The following is a 19,320-nucleotide window of genomic DNA, read 5'->3' on the forward strand; positions in this document are numbered from 1 at the left end:
AGCTCTTTTCTTGCTTTCGTTGTTTTTTTTTTAATTTTGAATTTTGAACTTTAGATTTCGGACCTGTGTTAAGATCTTAAGGGCAACACACAAACAAAATCCCGGTGAGTTAGAATCCAATTTTAACCCTGTCGTATAATCGCTTTGCAGTCTGTCATCTGGAACCTATTTCAAACATGTTTGACTTATTTTCTATAAATAGGGTATTTTGCATTGACACAATTAGAAATCCCGATTTTTAATTTGAGTTTTATGTGAGATGTTTTACTCTTTAACCGATGCCAGCTAATTTCGTTTACCAAATACCGTAAGTTTTTATTTGAACATGAAGTTTAAAAAAGATCGCTTCTGGGGTTTCAAATCTATCGTTCAGTTGTGATCTCTTAATTGACCTCCAGTTTTCTACGCCTGATAAACAGGCCAGAGAAAAGCTGATGTTCATATCATTGTACATATTTTATTATACACTCCTCTACAGTGGTCACGTATGCTGGGTAATATTCCTCCTTGTCATTAGTGATAACGCACGTTCGGGGTGCTTCAGATTAGTGGTGTAATTCAATATATTTACATGGCTCTACCTGCAGTATACAAATCATGTTTTACAGGTATAAAACGCTTCCCATACATAGAACGGAATGAGTCGATACACACACCTGTAACGAAATCACGTATGCTACACAGCATGTCTCGCTAAGCAACGATAACACACGTATGTAGAGCCCTTAAACCGTCAGTGGTCTTTAGTGTATTGTGTCTCAGAACGCTGTGGGAAGGGTCCTCCTGTATTACAATCATCTTCATGGACTTGTTTAGTCAGCGTATCTCATCAGGTACTAGGGCTTCTTTACTCTTGAAACCCTTGATCTAATATATATCATATACAAGACGATAAGTCTATATAAACTGGTAGACTTTGAAGTAACAGTGATAGCAATTTAGACGAAAAAGCTGGAGCCCCACCCATATCACCTCAGAGGTCATTCAAGATTAATTACAGTGGCTTAAACACGCGTATCAACGCACACCAACGCTTGTACCAAATTACCCGTATACAACACAGAGTTTTTCCTTTCCCTTTGAACTGATTTGGTTTTAGATCGATGTATTCTGACCAAATGTTTTGATAATTTACAAAGGTGAAAAAGAGGATTATGAAATTATATTAGTTTATTAAAAAAATTTCATAATATAGAATTATGAGACTCTGTGTTGAATGTGATCAATTTAACTACACACATAAGCCGATTGCATTAATCTTCATATAATTGCACACCTGGTTGATGACTGGGAACCAACAAGTTTGAAATGAATATGTGTAAGGTGACCGATGATAACATCTGCGAGACACGGTGGCAAGTTTCTTTATATTTTGTGATTTAGTTTCTCTGAGGGGGGAAAAAGATTATTAAGTTGTATTGTTGACAAATGCAATCTGACATGTTTTGATTTTCTCTCGCCGTGCTTTTCTGAGAGGAAATAGTTGTTATTTTGACCTAAGTGTGACTGGTTTTGTCAAACGTTTTCCTCATAAATATTATACTTTGGTATTAGTGATTTCTTTATACGGCCTACTATCGAAACGCCCTGAAGAAAAAATGTTCAAGATCACGATAATATTTTTGATCGCCTATGGCAATGTCTAATCAAGTGATTGATCTATTTAGATATTTCCCTCTCGTCATTAAGCCACGTTTGATCCCCTGAAAGTGTCCTTTGTTTATGATCCCATGCCTAAAATGATTAATCTTTTGAACTATCCATCCGAAAAACCTTGAAAATATTGACTACTGAGGACAAATTAGAAACGAATTTCTTTTCTCCGTGCTCGCGTGTCATACAACCAGCTGTCTGCGGCCATGACACTTGACGCGTGCCGCCTCGTTGCGAGTCACGGTAGCGCGTGCCACCAAGGCAACGCTTTGTCTGAGTGGAGGTATGCCACTGAATACTGTATCAAGTTTCAGCTGTCTAGCTAAACGATGAAATGACACATTCGTCAATAAATACGGGATTCAATTCGTAGAATATTAACGTGAGCTTTAAGAATATTTGACATGAAGACAGGTTTGATTTTTTTCTGCTAAAGGCAAACGTCTGGAGCTTAAAGCAAACACGTGTTTCTATAGTCTCTAACTCCAAAGCCCGGGGCTTATAGTGGGTTGTATTTATGAATTATATTCTTATTGATGCCCCGTCAATGGTGTCCACCCTTCGCGTTATGTGGTCTGAGGATGTCAATTTTAACCACACACGTCTCATTCTCAAATAAAACATCTCGAATCTCGAACAGGAGGCACACACGGTATTCAATTGAATTTCTAAATATATTATTTACTCCGAAAATACCAGCTTTGAAACTGATATAATAATTTGTGAATGGGACTTTTCATAATTGTTTCCCATCTGGCGCTTGTTTTCAAGTGCGGTCTCTTTCTTTAGATATAGGGAGTATATGTTTTAAGCCGCTTTTAGCAATATTCCAGCAATATCACGGCGGGGGACTCCAGAAATGGGCTTCACACATTGTACCCATGTGGGGAATCGAACCCGGGTCTTCGGTATGACGAGCGAACGCTTGAAACGCTAGGCTACCTCACCGACCCTATTTAGATATAGAAAATGTCTTAGCTCCGATAAGAGCTGGCAGTATTGACACATTAAAAAAAAATACCACATGCATATAGAGTGGTATTGCTCGAATATTACTAAAACAAGCGGCGTAAAGCTTTTATCACTCACTCACACTATAATGTTAAACGTCAATGTGTGGATAGGACATAGCCTTGCTCCAAGGCTGTATTGAAGATTATGTGTTACAGTAATTATTTATGTAATCTGGAAATGATAATCTAAACAAATAATCATTGCCTTAGAGACTTGTGCAAGTCAAGATAGCACTGCATACCAACCGTTGTCAGAAAACCATTTCATAAACAACGTATAGTCCTAGGATCCGTGAAACTTTCTAAGCCATTTGCACTACGAAGAGTAGGTATCTATCTTTTCCACCTTTGTAAATCTGTGTAGCATACGGGTAATTTGGTACAAGCGTTGGTGTGCCAAAACATTTGGTCAGAATACATCGATCTAAAACCAAATCAGTTCAAAAGGAAAGGAAAAACTCTGTATTGCATACGGGTGATTTGGTACAAGCGTTGGTGTGCCTTGATAAGCGTGTTTAAGCCACTGTAATTGATCCTGAGTCAACTCTGAAATGATACGGGTGGGGACCCAGCCTTTTCGTCTATATTGCTATCACTGTTACTTCAAAGTCTATCAGTTTATATAGACTTATCGTCTTGTGTGTAATATGTGTCTATATTTTGTATGTCAGATACAGACCGGAAGTGCCACGGAGTGCAGGACACCGAGTGCATATGGCCACCATAACTGAAGCTTCCCAAACAGGCATTCATATGCATGTTGAGGCGTGAACTCTCATCTCCTAAGCAGGCCGAGACCCCAGGATTTGCTGCGCAGTATAATGCCCATTTGCTGTACCAGGATCCGCTAATCGCGGGTTCCAAGAACGCAGACTATTAATAGTATCATCTCGCGTATTTCAGTGTGCACTTCCTTCTCAACGAAACTATAATAATACAAGCACATCTAATGGTTTTAATAAACAAATATTAATATCTATGATCACGCGGTGAGCACATAAAGTCTATAGTTGATACACGCTTGAAGCACCACGCACCGAAGTGTGGCACATTTATGAAAGAAAGACACGTTCTATATATAAAGCCCCGACATAAATTGCTTGTCATACCTGGAGGGGTAACACCTGTCTGATAACCTAAAAAATGAGGCCATATACTGACAATGGTTCCAAAACACGTATACCTAGCCTGTCTCACAGTCCCTGAACTATATTATTTTCCCTTCTAGCCAGGCCTTACTATAATGCCATAGTCCTAAATAAAGCAAGTCTACATTTTCTCTGAATATCCGATCTCACCGAGGCTCCAATTCAATTTAAAGGGAGTTGTTTGGTTCTATCAAAACTACAAGTATACATTTTCAGGGACTTAGCATTTGTCGAACGTGTGGCTCGCTGAAACAGATAAAAAACGAAAAATCCTACAGAAGTTTCATTTATGGTGTATTTTTTTTTCGAAATTAGATCAAGAAATATATACTGGTTTAAATTTATACTTATATGTTTCCTCTGTTTAAGTGATTATATTATACTGATGGAAACGAGTAAGGGAACAATGAAAATTATAGGGAAATACGCTTTACTGTCAGTACATCTGAAATAGCGCGTATACATATTCAACACATTTCAGAATCAAATGTTGAGGTGTGTTTGTGTGCATTGTTTCCAACGCGTACTTGGTAGACAAGGCTGGGAACCAATCATAGCATATTGTTTTTCTGTCTAAGCCTTCCCTTATTCACTCCCATCAGTATGTGATATATACGTTAAACGACAGCATGCGTCTGCAGGGTTATAACAGTTCATATATTATCGATCTCTGGATATATGAAAACCCGGTTAATATCGAACGGTCTCATTACCACTAAAACAGTTGGAATGAACAAATATCCGGATTAACGAGATGTGGGTATGGAGAAATGTCCTTAAATATATATAGACGTTTCCAACATTATCCACCTGAAAGACCTGTTTCTACTAAGGGATATCTCGTAATCGTCAGAGGCGACTAGCGGGATCGGGTGGTCAGGCTCGCTAACTTGGTTGATGCATGTCAGTGTATCCCAACTGCGTGGATCGATGCTCATAATGTCAATCACTGGATTGTCTGGACTCGATTATTTACAGACCGCTGTCATATAGCTGGAATATTGCGGCGTTAAACAACAACAACAACAAAAAAGAGTAGCCTGGCACACATCTAGATACTGAGGTTATCAAAGTCTATGTATTATTAACTATACACGATACACAGCTAAATTAACCGCCGAGTATTTAAACAGGCATAGTTGTGGATGATGGACCTGCCTATTCGCGTTCTATGCGCCCCCGGTTGAAATCACAAACGCACAATTGCAGAATTTGTCTCTCAAATTGTCAGCCAGCTTATGTATACAGATATCAAATTGGGGAGTGAGTGATATATATCATACTGACATCCCTACATCGTGAAATATATAATATCGACATCCATATACACGATTCATGTCATATTGACATTCATATATCGTGATATCGCCGATAAGAATGACCATAAATATACATCATCTTGAATTACCGATGTATCTTGAAAATGGAGTTCGTGTCACACTTTATATGTAGATTATAGATGTACTGTTCGCCTTGTGTGGAATTGTGAGTGCTTGAGTTGGGTTTAACGCCGCTTTTAACAGTATTCCAGTTATATCACTGAGTGTCAGTTTAATGTGGGAGGAAATCCCGGAGTGATGCATGTCTTTGACGTTTACCACTTAGCTGAAACCCACGAGAGTGGGTATGGGGATGACAAACCTAGAAACATAATGATTCGAACCCATTATCATAGGGACGCAACTCTGCACAGCGAATCGCGGCGCCTTAGAAGACTGGGCCTTTTTTGTATGGCCACGTGGTACGACAGAAGATACATTCATGTGCAAATATTTGTCGGACGAATGATGTGGTAGATACAGTGAACCTACCATTGATTTATTATGCGTAGCTACATCAATTTAGCATGCATTTAAGTTTCCTGCATATGGATGCATGTTTTCAAGAATATTCTGTGATTTCTCGAAGTCACTTGAATGTTCTGGAAATATAATCCAATATGACTAAACACTGTGGTAGCTGGAAGGTAAGTGGAACATTTCAGAAATAAAAGCTGAACGCATGACCATATGGCAATTAGATGTCGTATATAGAGCATTTTAGAATTAATAGGAACCACATCAGAAACAATGGTCCAATTCATAGAAATGTCACGAGATATTCAGAAAATCCCTGGTAAAGGTTGGGACCCAGCACCCAAGTACTTCATCAAAGTCATTCACTCTCATTCCACAATCCCCTGGGCCCCGACCCAGCTAATACCGCCTTGTGGGTGAGGCAAGGAAAGTGACCCCTGACCTGTCGTCTGCTCGTGTGACGCGCGTGCCAGGTGCACTTCTGCCCTCTAGTGCTTGTCAACGGGGTCGCAATATTCTTATAAACGATTAAAGGTCGTGAAAACTGCTTGCTTAGCAAATATAGAATCTTCCTATCTGAACCACCTGTCGTTGAAATGACATGACCCTATTTCCTTGAACCTTATTGAAAAGGGATTTTAGCATAGCATGTGATTTATAACACCCTTCAAGAAGTTCCCGGGAACTTTATGAAATGATTACACGACGGGATTGGCTCGTGGCATGCGAGTCCTGCACAAGACGGCCTAATCTAACGAAATGTCATTCAACCAAGAGACCTGGCGCGCTTTTCAAGTGTCGTCTGCTTTATATATTGCGCGTTCCTCGTGGGCCCATATTACACCGACACAATAGCAGTAGCTCTTCCCTTATCTCTACGCCTATCTCCCGGGCGAATTTATCTTTATTTGAGGGGTCGCTTCCTGTGTTATTTGTAAAGCTGTAGGGCCCAGTGTGCGGCGACCTACTGAATACGGTAACTCGGATACCTTACACCTATTACATTGTACACACACGACCAGCTGGAAACACCTGCCGCCAAACTTGTACCGGGTTGGCTAGCATTTGCTGACTCAACAGATTCGAAATTTAAACTAACTTCCTTAAACTTTATGAAAAGTTTTGAAAGTCCTATCGAAGCTCTTCCGTGATAAGTTCGCCCAAAAAAAAGTTAACAAAACCTGACTCCCTTCCTCTCCCAACATCCTATAAACGTGAAACATGAAACGTGCATTAAAGTTTCACAGACACACGCCATGTGGATGAGAAATGACTGTTTTAGTACACGCCTGGTGATCTCTTATTTATACATTATTTAAAAGAAATGTATTATGCAATAATTGATTTCATAGACAAAGTATTTTAGTAAAAAATAACATACGGTACTATATTCCCCTGGTTACGTACAGAACCTATTTTTTAAAAACATACGTCATCAGTCTTCCTTACAATAACGATGTTGTAACACGAACAAGGAGTGGGAGGGAGCAGGGGGGGGGGGGTTGCTTCGTGTCTCCGAATTCACGCACTGTAAGGCAGGAGCGGCAATAAACAGACTCCGTATTCTGGGCCGTCGCACCCAATTACCCAAACTGAGAGGTCTATTATCATTTTAAAACACCGTAAGTATTTCCATATAATGTCTTACAAACCTGCAGTATATAATATATACAAGTGGTCGTTTGTCCACAATTGTCACTTGACATGCAGCGGTGACAACTGATTTATCGACCTTCAAATGTCACCCTTTCCTGTAAATCTTGTACTGGGGCAGTTTCTTGTTTCTTCACCTCTTTATATTGGATAAGTTTTTCTTGCTCTTGTCTTTCGTGTTTTATTGAAAGTATAATGTTCTGATTGTGTTAAAAGGACGAACAAAATGGCTTTACTATTAAAAGTGAAAGATCTGAAAAAGTTTTACTGTGTTTCATTACTTTGTATGTCTTTTTTAGCAATATGCAGGTCATATCAGGGCGGCAAGCACCAAGAAATGACTTCGCAGTGTGGGAATTGAACTGGGGACTTGATGCGGAAATTCCCCTATGCCAGGGAGCACACTGTCACTACAGGGACTCGGGACTCGTCATGGGACATGATGTCGTAGTGACAGCAGTTACAAGACCATGAAGGCCGCCTCCGTGGTCTAGTGGCAGAGGGTCATACCAAAAGACGTTAAAAGATGGTAGTTGTTAATACACTGCCTGGCGCTCTACACTAAGGGGCTAAAACAAGGACTGGTCAGCTCGGAGTCAGTATACTGTGTCTGAGTGGGGTATTCGTGTTAAACTGCGGCATGGTATCTCAGTGGGCTAAAATCGGCAATCGTCCGAACAAGTACAAGCAGCCTCACACACACACACACACACACACACACACACACACACACACACACACACACACACACACACACACACACACACACACTCACACACACACACACACACACTAACACACACACTAACACTAACACGCACGCACACACTCACTCACACACACTCACTCACTCACACACACACGTGCATGTGCGTCGCTATATCAGTGCAATAATCTTAAACGCGACGTTAAACCCCGTTCCACCTCATCATGGCGGGGATGGTGAGGCTGGGTTATTGAGAACATACCAGCCACACCCGTGTCTGCACCCATTGCATCACCCTTAAACCTGACTCCGTTCCTCCAAGGTCATACACGCCCCACACAGAACATTTGACAGGTGTTACACGCGTGTGAGCGGGACAGATTATAGGTCAACTGGATTAAAACATATCTTCTGGATTATTTGCAAAACTTTAAATTCATTGTTTGAGTTTTAATATTTAGTTTAATACTCGTATTAAAACGCAAATTTAACTTTTTCACAGCTTATAAAACTGCCATGCTTCATCCAAACACATTTGACTTTTTCACAGCTTATTGACCCCCCATGGGTTTATAATCTGTGAAAAAAATCAAAACTGCGTTTTAATATGAGCATTATTACTCAAACAATGTTATCAAGTGAAAAAATTAGTTCTTGCAAATAACACAGTATAAAATAACCACGCGTCGGAGGGGTAGTTGATTGTCTTGAGAGGACTGGGTTTTGTATTAGGTTTTAAAGTTTGTAAAAATTTAAATTTGGCATTTTTAATAGTTCTCCTCAGTGTGTGTTAAAGCCTTCGAAAGGCTTAATTTCAGTCTAAAAAAATCATATCTTACAATTATTTCGGATTTCCAGGTGAGATTTATTCACGTTTAAATTACAAGCCTTGATCTCTTTTTCTATGGAGTATTCTGTGTTCACAATACCCCCGAGATATGAGGGTGTAAAAGTGTCAGTCTTCTCCCTTCCCCCGTCTTCCCCACCCGGCGTCTTTAGAGTACGTGACGGGTCAGTGTGTGGGCGAGATCAGAGGGTTGTCGCCGTGATGTTATCTCGCCGTCCAGCAAACACCCTCACACACAGACCACGCCGCCAACACTGCAGACACCGCCGTAGACACTGCTCAGACACTGCCTCTGACGCTACTGCTTTGCTGCTGTCGTGGGAAACATCCTCAAGTCCATTTTGTCACGATGTTTTTGACAGTATGGTCACGTTCGAAATGTGACTTTGGACATAAAAGTGTTTTTTTTGTTAATTAGTGTCGCTCTTTCAGACCTTATCCCGAGGAGACACCATTTCTCACGAGGTTCATATAGACACGTGCGATTTTACATAAAAATCACGAGTAATACAAGTAGAGGCTATATTGTAGATTGATACGAGCACAGACATATTTGTAGTAAGACACTTAATGAAGTCAGAAGGCTGTATTGAGCACTAAATTGATACATAAGGCACATTTTACTTAATAAAGTCAGAAGGATATATCGATCACTGGGTTGATACGGGCACAAGTACTTGCAGTATGATATCTGATAAAGGTGGAGGATATATCGGACACTGGGTAGATATGGCCTCAAGTACTTGTAGTATGATATCTGATAAAGGTGGAGGATATATCGAACACTGGGTTGAGACGGGCACAAGTACTTGCAGTATGATATCTGATAAAGGTGGAGGATATATCGAACACTTGGTTGAGACGGGCACACGTACTTGCAGTATGATATCTGATAAAGGTGGAGGATATATCGAACACTGGGTTGAGACGGACACAAGTACTTGTAGTATGATATCTGATAAAGGTGGAGGATATATCGAACTTTTTGGTTGAGACGGACACAAGTACTTGTAGTATCATATCTGATAAAGGTGGAGGATATATCGGACACTGGGTTGATATGGCCTCAAGTACTTGTAGTATGATATCTGATAAAGGTGGAGGATATATCGAACATTGGGTTGATACGGACACAAGTACTTGTAGTATGATATCTGATAAAGGTGGAGGATATATCGAACACTGGGTTGATACGGCCTCAAGTACTTGTAGTATGATATCTGATAAAGGTGGAGGATATATCGAACACTGGGTTGATACGGACACAAGTACTTGTAGTATGATATCTGATAAAGGTGGAGGATATATCGAACACCGGGTTGATACGGCCTCAAGTACTTGTAGTATGATATCTGATAAAGGTGGAGGATATATCGAACACTGGGTTGATATGGCCTCAAGTACTTGTAGTATGATATCTGATAAAGGTGGAGGATATATCGAACACTGGGTTGATACGGCCTCAAGTACTTGTAGTATGATATCTGATAAAGGTGGAGGATATATCGAACACCGGGTTGATACGGCCTCAAGTACTTGTAGTATGATATCTGATAAAGGTGGAGGATATATCGGACACTGGGTTGATATGGCCTCAAGTACTTGTAGTATGATATCTGATAAAGGTGGAGGATATATCGAACACTGGGTTGATACGGCCTCAAGTACTTGTAGTATGATATCTGATAAAGGTGGAGGATATATCGAACACTAGGTTGTTATGGACACATGTACTTGTAGTACGATATCTGATAAAAGTGGAGGATATATCGGACTCTTCAGGTTGAAATGGGAAGATGCACCTGTATCATGCTGCATCATATGCACTTGTGGCATACGAAACACCTTTAAAGAAAATACCCCCTACTATTTACTTCCATATCTTTCCATCGTTTTCAAATCGTATCCTGTATTTATTTCCCTGTGCTTATTTACAAAGAGACATACTCATAGAGAAATACAGAAACCGAAATCGATGATCTGATTACATGTTTATTAACTATCCCACAGTAACAGTTATTTGGTCAGCCTTTATTTTCTTCCTCTGCATCTTCGCATCCTATCTGACCACGGCCTTGTGGTCACCTGTAGGCCTTGTACAACGCCGTACCTGTACTGCCCAGGGCCTAGCGATCATATCTCCGACATAAATCAAAATAAGATGAATGTTATATGAAGATACGTCCAAAAGATGCACACGGTCGTTAGGAATATATGGCAAATAAGTGGAGTGGTTTTAAACTTATTTCCAGGTGTAAATGTGATAAGGGTACAATGGCTAAAGAGGACACCGGATTGACAGGATAGGGTGAGGTGAAACAGAGTTTAGCGTCGAGAGTGTGTGTGTGTGTGTGTGTGTGTGTGTGTGTGTGTGTGTGTGTGTGTGTGTGTGTGTGTGTGTGTGTGTGTGTGTCTCGAGAGTGTGTGTGTGTGTGTGTGTGTGTGTGTGTGTGTGTGTGTGTGTGTGAGTGTGTGTGTGTGTGTGTGTGTGTGTGTGTGTGTGTGTGTGTGTGTGTGTGTGTGTGTGTGTGTGTTATAGTGATATTTCGCAGTTATACATGGATACCCAATTCAGACAGTATAGTGACCGTTCCTTGTTTTATCCCCATAATGGCGAGCGCCAGACAGGGTAACAACAAGTACCATCTTTTGATATGACGCCGCCGGATCGAACCACCGATCGTCTGGACAGGAAAGCGGACACGTTTATCCTCATACAAATAGGGGGCGGTCGGGTAGCCTAGTGGTTAAAGCGTTCGCTCGTCACGCCAAAGACCCGGGTTCGATTCTCGACATGGGTACAATGTGTGAAGCCCATTTCTGGTGTCCTCCGCCGTGATATTGCTGGAATATTGCTAAAAGCGGCGTAAAACCATACTCACTCACTCACTCATACAAATAGACCGCAATGGAGCCTAGATTAGAAAATCACAACTAACCGTACTGCATAATTCGGTGTTGTACATATATGTAATATCTGACATGTTTTTGTTTTAGTATTAATACACGTATCAGAATCCAAAACACGCGTGTGACTTGAAATATTCGAAATTCACGTACCGACATTAACAACCGCACATTCGTAATCATAACTCTTTATTTATGTTATCGTTACAAACTATCCGGAAAACTTTAAACCCCAATATTCACAAAAGAGGGTAGCAGTTTTTAAATGGGTATCAACCTTGATAGATCATTCGTTTGACAATCTAAACAAATACAAATCAATTTGGCCCAATGGTACAATCAGTCATAAACAAATAGTACACTGAGACAATCGACTGTTTACACGTCCAATATCGGCTCGCCGGTAATAAATAGCCAGTGTCATCCTCGTCAGGTGCGTACACCAATTAGACAGGTGAAGTGAAATTCGAGATTCTAGACATCCCCTGACGAAAGCACCTGGCCACAGGCTGTGATTAAAGTCTATTGTCTACCTTACCAAAATGCCACTGTATGTATTTTATCGTATTGTATTCTATGACTTAAATGTGTGATGATTTGAAAGAGGGTGTGTTATAATTGTGATAATTTGACCTTAAACATACGAACGACATGTAGAAGAGCGTCGGTAATTGAGACAGTCCAGGACTAACACATTTAAACACCCCTTTCATCGTTTCAACTCAATTAACGAAATCATACTACTTGATACAACAAATCGGTGTCGGTGTTGACAGCGGGTAAATAAACAGTTCGTCAATATTTTTAGAATATGTTTTGATACCAAAACAACGTAATGAGGGAGTTAATTCCATAATGAGGGCTATAATCCTTAAATTATCGACATAATCCAAAGTTGAATCTGCAATAAAAAAACATGTAAAAAAACAAACAAACTTTAAGCAAGAAGTATATTTTTGTATTTACATATATGTGACCGGATCAGATAGTTTTATATATTTTAGGAGTTTCATATAGATTCATATTCACTGATTTGTACTACATAATATTATGACGTACATTTCAATATTTTTGTATTTACATATATGTGACCGGAACAGATAGTTTTATATATTTTAGGAGTTTCATATAGATTCATATTCACTGATTTTTACTATATAATATTATGACGTACATTACAATATTTTTTTATTTACATATATGTGACCGGAACAGATAGTTGTATATATTTTAGGAGTTTCATATAGATTCATAGTCACTGATTTGTACTATATTAAATTATGAAGTACATTACAATATTATGGCATTTACATATATGTGACCGGAACAGATAGTTGTATATATTTTAGGAGTTTCATATAGATTCATATTCGCTGATTTTTACTATATTAAATTATGAAGTACATTAACTGACCACTATATGGTTCATATAAGTTCATTGTTAAGTGAGTGTGAAAGTTGTGTATTACGCCGCTTTTAGCAATATTCCAGCAACATCACATCGGGGGCACCAGAAATGGGCCTCACACATTGTACCCATGTTGGGAATAGAACCACTAGGCTACCCAACCGCCCCTCGTGGTTAAGGGTGCGATGGACAATTGATATAGATGGTTGTAAGAGTTAGCCACGTATAGTAATTCGAAGGGCTGTATACAGATCTGTACTGATCTAAAGCTTGACATCTGAAGATGTGGTGAAACTCGTCACAACTGGTGGTTTACAGAGTGCATGCTCTTTCCTGAAAGTCCGTTTATGAATTCATTTATTCTACGTTGTAATCAGTGCCGTAGCCAGGGTGGGTGGATGGGTGGATGGGTGGTGGCGCACCCCCTCAGATCCACACATGAGCTTGTCCGTTCATCCACCGCAATCCGCCGCTATCTGTCAACGCCATTCCAACAAGCCCGGAGGAAGGGAGACTATCCAATCATGACCGTGAAAGCCTACCATGCAATCATTTTATGTCCGCTTCGTGTAACTCGCAAATAAATCCCGTTAATCCCGTCGATTCAGAAAACGGTAGCCCTGTGAGTATGGACTTCATCGTTAATGAAACAGATCATATACTCCAACACTTTGTTTCAATAATCGGAAAACCCTTTTCCCATGATATTTCTAAAGAGAGGGTTGTCCTGCATTCATAACAATATTCAAATGTATGTATTTCAGTTTGAAACACAAGGAAATAGACTCTTTAGAAAAGCCTTTCTTTGATTATCCTGTTGGTTGGAATGGGATTCATGATTTCAAAAACGCTCAAAATGGCTGACACAGCTACTTTAAGCGAAGCAATCTCTACACTAATATTTACGACAGGAAATCTGCTTGTAGGCAGTATTCATTACAGAGAAAAAGATTAATAAATTTCACAATAATTATGTTGAAAATCTCTTCTGTCTCCTCACTCCCGTGCCGCCTGTCTCCTATAACATGTATATAGGTAAGTGGCTTGTGGCTTTTGTTCGTTGCCTGAAACCAACCTGGTTTGTATGTAAGCTTCACCAGTAATGGATACTGTTGACAAACAGCCTCACTGCTTTCTAAGGAGACCTGGTCCACAGTAGTCATTTTAAGGCGCTTTTCTGACTTAGGACGCTTAGGAATATGAACGAGAGGATTTACATGTTAATTGGAAATTTACATCGGAAATTGACTTCTGATCCCCCAATACCTTTCTGTTAGCTGTGGGAAGGTGTATGTGTTTTGTTCCCGGCGCACCGCCATTCATCCTGTGATAATATGGCCTTATGATGAATGTCTATAAGGTATGAATAATAACACAGTAACCAGTGAATATCATTTTGATCACAATTCAAATTATTCTTTAAAAACGCTTCATATTCAATGTGTCGCTGCTTTGACTAATAAGATTTTTTCTTTCTCGCACATTTACGAATGTTTCGGTATTCTAGCAGAGCCCGATGCAGAGCGTACAGTAAACCGCTAACTGCACCTTGTGACCTTCTGTGTATGTCGGATAACATATGCATGTTTTATTTTTATTAGTATTCGTGAACGAAATCCTCACTTATCCAACACCTCTCCATTTTTTCTTCTTTGAGAGGCATTTAGAAGTTGGAGTACTAAGTACGGATAAGATATATGGATAAACTTGCTTGATAACGGTGTTAGAGCCTACACCGAAACGTCGCTTCTAATTGTATTATAGAAGTTGTTCATCCATATATTTTATCCTTAACTCTCCAATTCTTGAATAGTAAGACAAAAGATAGCCCATACTAGCCCGTCTCACAGTCCCTGAACCATATTATTTGTTCTTGAGCCCAGTCCTCAGTACAATGCTATGGCCTTAAATGAAGCAAGTCTAGATTTCCCACAGGTTCAGATCAGTCTTCATATTGAATGAATCCGGGTTAAATATAAATCGCATTAAACTGATGATCGGTCAGTGATTTGTTGAGTGAGAGTTCCATTCAATCCCTAATATCGCCGTAAGTGTTTCACTTCATGCTCACTCACAGATAAAACGCATCACTCAAGATTCCAGAAAAAAATCCTCTATTTTCAACAACACCCTATTTCCTGTTTAAAGTCCAGCCGACGGAGTGAAATACAACCTGTTGCATGCACGCAACAAATCAGTCGGGGTTGTAACAAAAGTTCAAGGGGATCACAGTAAAGTATGGAGAAAGACAACAGCACTCGTGTCAGTGGCTCTGTTGAAATCAACACGTCTCGAGCATGCGCAGTTAGATTCATTCTTCGATATGCATGTAACAGCCTTGGCGGTATTCACGAAGAGAGTTTATGTGACAGGTGTTGACGAGATCAATGTGAACCACAAGAACGTTTTACATTTCTTTAAAAGTTATTCGTTTTTCATTTTGATTTTATGAGAAAGTAATTAGACAACGTTGTAGTGTGTATTTACCATTGTCACATTATTCCAGTGTGATTCTTTTTCTTTGAGTGTCAGATTAAATCTTTTTGTCAAAATCAGAAAAGAGAAGACAATTATTAGCGAGTCGACCATTTTGAAAACTTCCGAAAGCAATAAAACATTGTACAATACACGGGGAATTGTATCACTTAGACACAGTTAAACACAATCCCGTCTTTATTTCCATATACTTGTATCTTGAGTCTTTTGAAAATATATACATAAACTTACGGGCAAAAGACATTATACACCAACGTTCATTGTGGCTTAATATGAGGCAAACAAAAGATGGTATTCGATGGTGATGTTTTTGATACTGTATCACAGTTGTGTTTTCGATCTGCGTTTACAGTTTTCAGCCTAGTAAAGTATTGATAACGTTTTGTAATTTGGTTAAATCCTATTTTCAAGTGTATGCTTTCTTTTGCCCGATTATTGATATCATATTGATAAATGTTTTAAAAAATCAATACTTGTTGACTTTCTTGTGCGCGAACACTAACTGGTATCCATCACAAGATTGTCCCAAGTTCAGAGAGTCGTATCACGTGATGCGAAGTAGCAGAGGAAGCACACGACAGGATGGTCAATACCAAGGCCGTAGGTAACTTTTTTTTGACAGGGGGAGGCAAATATTTGTACTAGTACCACTGGTCCCCAACTTGATTCAAATAAAACTGTTTACTATTTTTAAAAATCGCCTCCCCCCCCCCCCCCCCCCCCCCATGAATACCTACTGCCACGGAACATTTACAATTCATGGTTGTAGGTAATCGATTCACGTATATCACGTATATTCCCTACAAAAATATAACGAGGTACGATTTTATAAAAATGTGTATGTATATCATGTTCAAAAGTGAAGAGCCTTTAAAATCACTAGATCTATATAAACGTTTGATCACGGTGGTTTTTTTTCATTTTGAAATGACGATAATGTGCAAACCATTAAACTCAAACATATTAATGCGATGTGTTCGTTGTTACTAAAAACGTTCCATGTTTCTGAAGATCGGTTGCGTAAGGTCATATTGCTGGGGTCACGCTGCCTCGTTCTGGTTGAAGCTGTTATAAACATCCTCACCGAGGTATGTACTCTCGTGAGATTACGTCATGGCTAAACAGGCGACGAGACATCAAAAACAATTTGCGGTAAATGTTTGGGGCGGGAAAATAAAGGTCTTACGAGACAATTTCTTTGTCACAAGCCGCTAGGCATATTCTTACAAGATTGTTTTCCATTATTTACTCAAATGGCGAGATTGTTTAAGTAAATCGGACTCGTAGACAGGAAGGTTATTATGTCCAGGACGATGCATGCGTGTAGGGGTAAGGGGGAGTGCAAAAAATAATCTCTAACACTATTGCATCAGCATTCAAAATATCGAATTAAGTATTTTTAAGAAGTAACGATTTCTTTGTTTTTATACTTATTCATATGTAACACACAACGACGTGGTATTTCTGGAATATTGCAAAAAGATGCGTGAAACGATACCCACGAGAATGGGGAAGTTAGGGACACCGAAATTAAATACTAGTATGTAAACGTATGTACAATGTATTTATAAGCGCAGTGCTATAGGCAGAGATGTTAAAAAGTTGCAGGTAAAAATGTAGTTGGTTAAATATTTTCCCACAAATTATGCATAGCTGACATTTATTTGTTTTAAAGAATGCCGAAAAGGTAGAAAGTATTATATAAAAGAAATGCGTTCAGTGATGATTCTCGTATTATACTATTTCATTCAACTCGATGTGCAAGAAAGAAATCGCTTAGAAAAATTCATGTTCCGTTTCATAGGCCGCGATTCCACAATTTCGTACAACTCAACTTTACCCTTTTCGGGCGAGTCCATCGTTCGGACGAAAGCAAAATTATGCGCGTGGTTCTGCACCAGTGGTTTATCAAAACACGGAGACAATGTCCTCCACAGGAACTTGCTGCAAAACATCAAACTGAAACCCTAAAAAAGTGAAATCGACTGAAACCAGATACATTGACGACGAGAATGAGGACTTTTGTTTCGCTAACCGACAATATGGGAAAATACTTGTTTTTAAGACTGCTTTTTACATTTCATTGTTTATAATCATTAGAAAATAAAGTCATTTTCTCTTGCACAACCTACTAATGTAAGCACATGTGTATCTAATGGTAGGCTGTAGATGTTGTGTTGCAACTAGCGTAATACAGATATTTGTTATTTCGAAATAACTTCTTTCAGAATTACTTCAGAAAATGAAAATGAAACTCGAACGGAATTCCTGTTTTGGAGCAAAACTACAAGCTCTACACCAGGGTGTGATAGATATCGGCTATCGATATCACAATGAGGAGCTCATTGCGCAATCAACTGCACTGACAGAGCCGGTCTCCGTCATACCCCAAGGGCAACGCTCCATTGACATTTACTGCGAGACACGATTCCTGTGGATAAAGTATTGCCCCGTGTGGTTCAATGGTGAACACACCCGTAACGTCACTGATTTTTAAACGAAAAATGTTTTGTTCACGAGGGGACTGTTTGTTGCCAACTATTCATGCCTACATATTAACCCCCTATTTCAATTAACTAACATTAGGAATTTTCGGACCTATTTTCGCTATTAACACTCAAGTGACTGATTTAGTGATTTCAAATTGTGTTGGATACATGTGAACCAGCATCGTATGACCGGAGGGCGCGTAATAGTCGATGTCGGCTACGGGAACCAAAGTAACAAGAAAGTGTAAAAATAACTTTGAAATATTCTGAAATATTTTCTCGCAATAATGTGTATAAAGTTGTGTTACATATAAATGTTAAACTAATTAATTGACTGCACATGTATCCATGTTAAACTAATTAATTATTCCCATGATGAGAAAAACTTAAAACTGGAGAAACGTTTAGGACCCCACTAAACTGTTAAGGGACAAGTACATACACTGTAAAGTTCAACCAACCGAGGGATCGGTGATCCCTATTTACGAACCGACGTTTTATTCGTATGTTCTCGTTGTCCTGATTATAAGAACAGCTACTTTGTCCTTTATGTTATAAATATCAAGACGCCGCCATGTTCTTGTGTTATCGTAACATACAATTCCGGACATGTTATCAGAAACACCTGAAAATAATTTCGTCGCTGCTTCATCGACTATAAGACTTAGAGTGAGAATGGTTTTACGCCGCTTTTAGTATTATTCCAGCAAAAACGGCGGGGAAAACCAGAAATGGACTTCACACATTGTACCCCTGAAGGGAATCGAACCCGGGTCTTCGGCGTGACGAGCGAAAGCTTCAACCACTTGGGTTCCCCACCGCCCCTATAAGGTTAATAGAGCTACAAGTTAATTCAATATGTACGAAGCACCGTATTGAGGTGTTCATGACCTGAATGACGAAATTGATTATGATCAAACTGTACATTGTAAACTGTGTATTCACGGGCATTGTATCACAAACTTCCATTGTAAATACTCAAATAATGTAGATAATGTATTTGCTTATGTATGTCTTCGGATTCAACCCTGAGCGAAATAAAGAAATTCATTCAGGAAACCACCATGTTAGTGTCATTGTAATATATACTCACCGCCAAAAGAAACGCGAACCATAGAAACATAAAGAGGAGTATCTACGTTAAGAGATGTTTCCAATGTGTACCCACTCATGACAAAACTAACAATCAGTCAAGTGTTTACAC

This window comes from Haliotis rufescens, unplaced genomic scaffold (genome assembly GCF_023055435.1).
Source record: "Haliotis rufescens isolate VD_foot unplaced genomic scaffold, xgHalRufe1.0.p SCAF_7, whole genome shotgun sequence".
Lineage (NCBI taxonomy): Eukaryota > Metazoa > Mollusca > Gastropoda > Lepetellida > Haliotidae > Haliotis > Haliotis rufescens.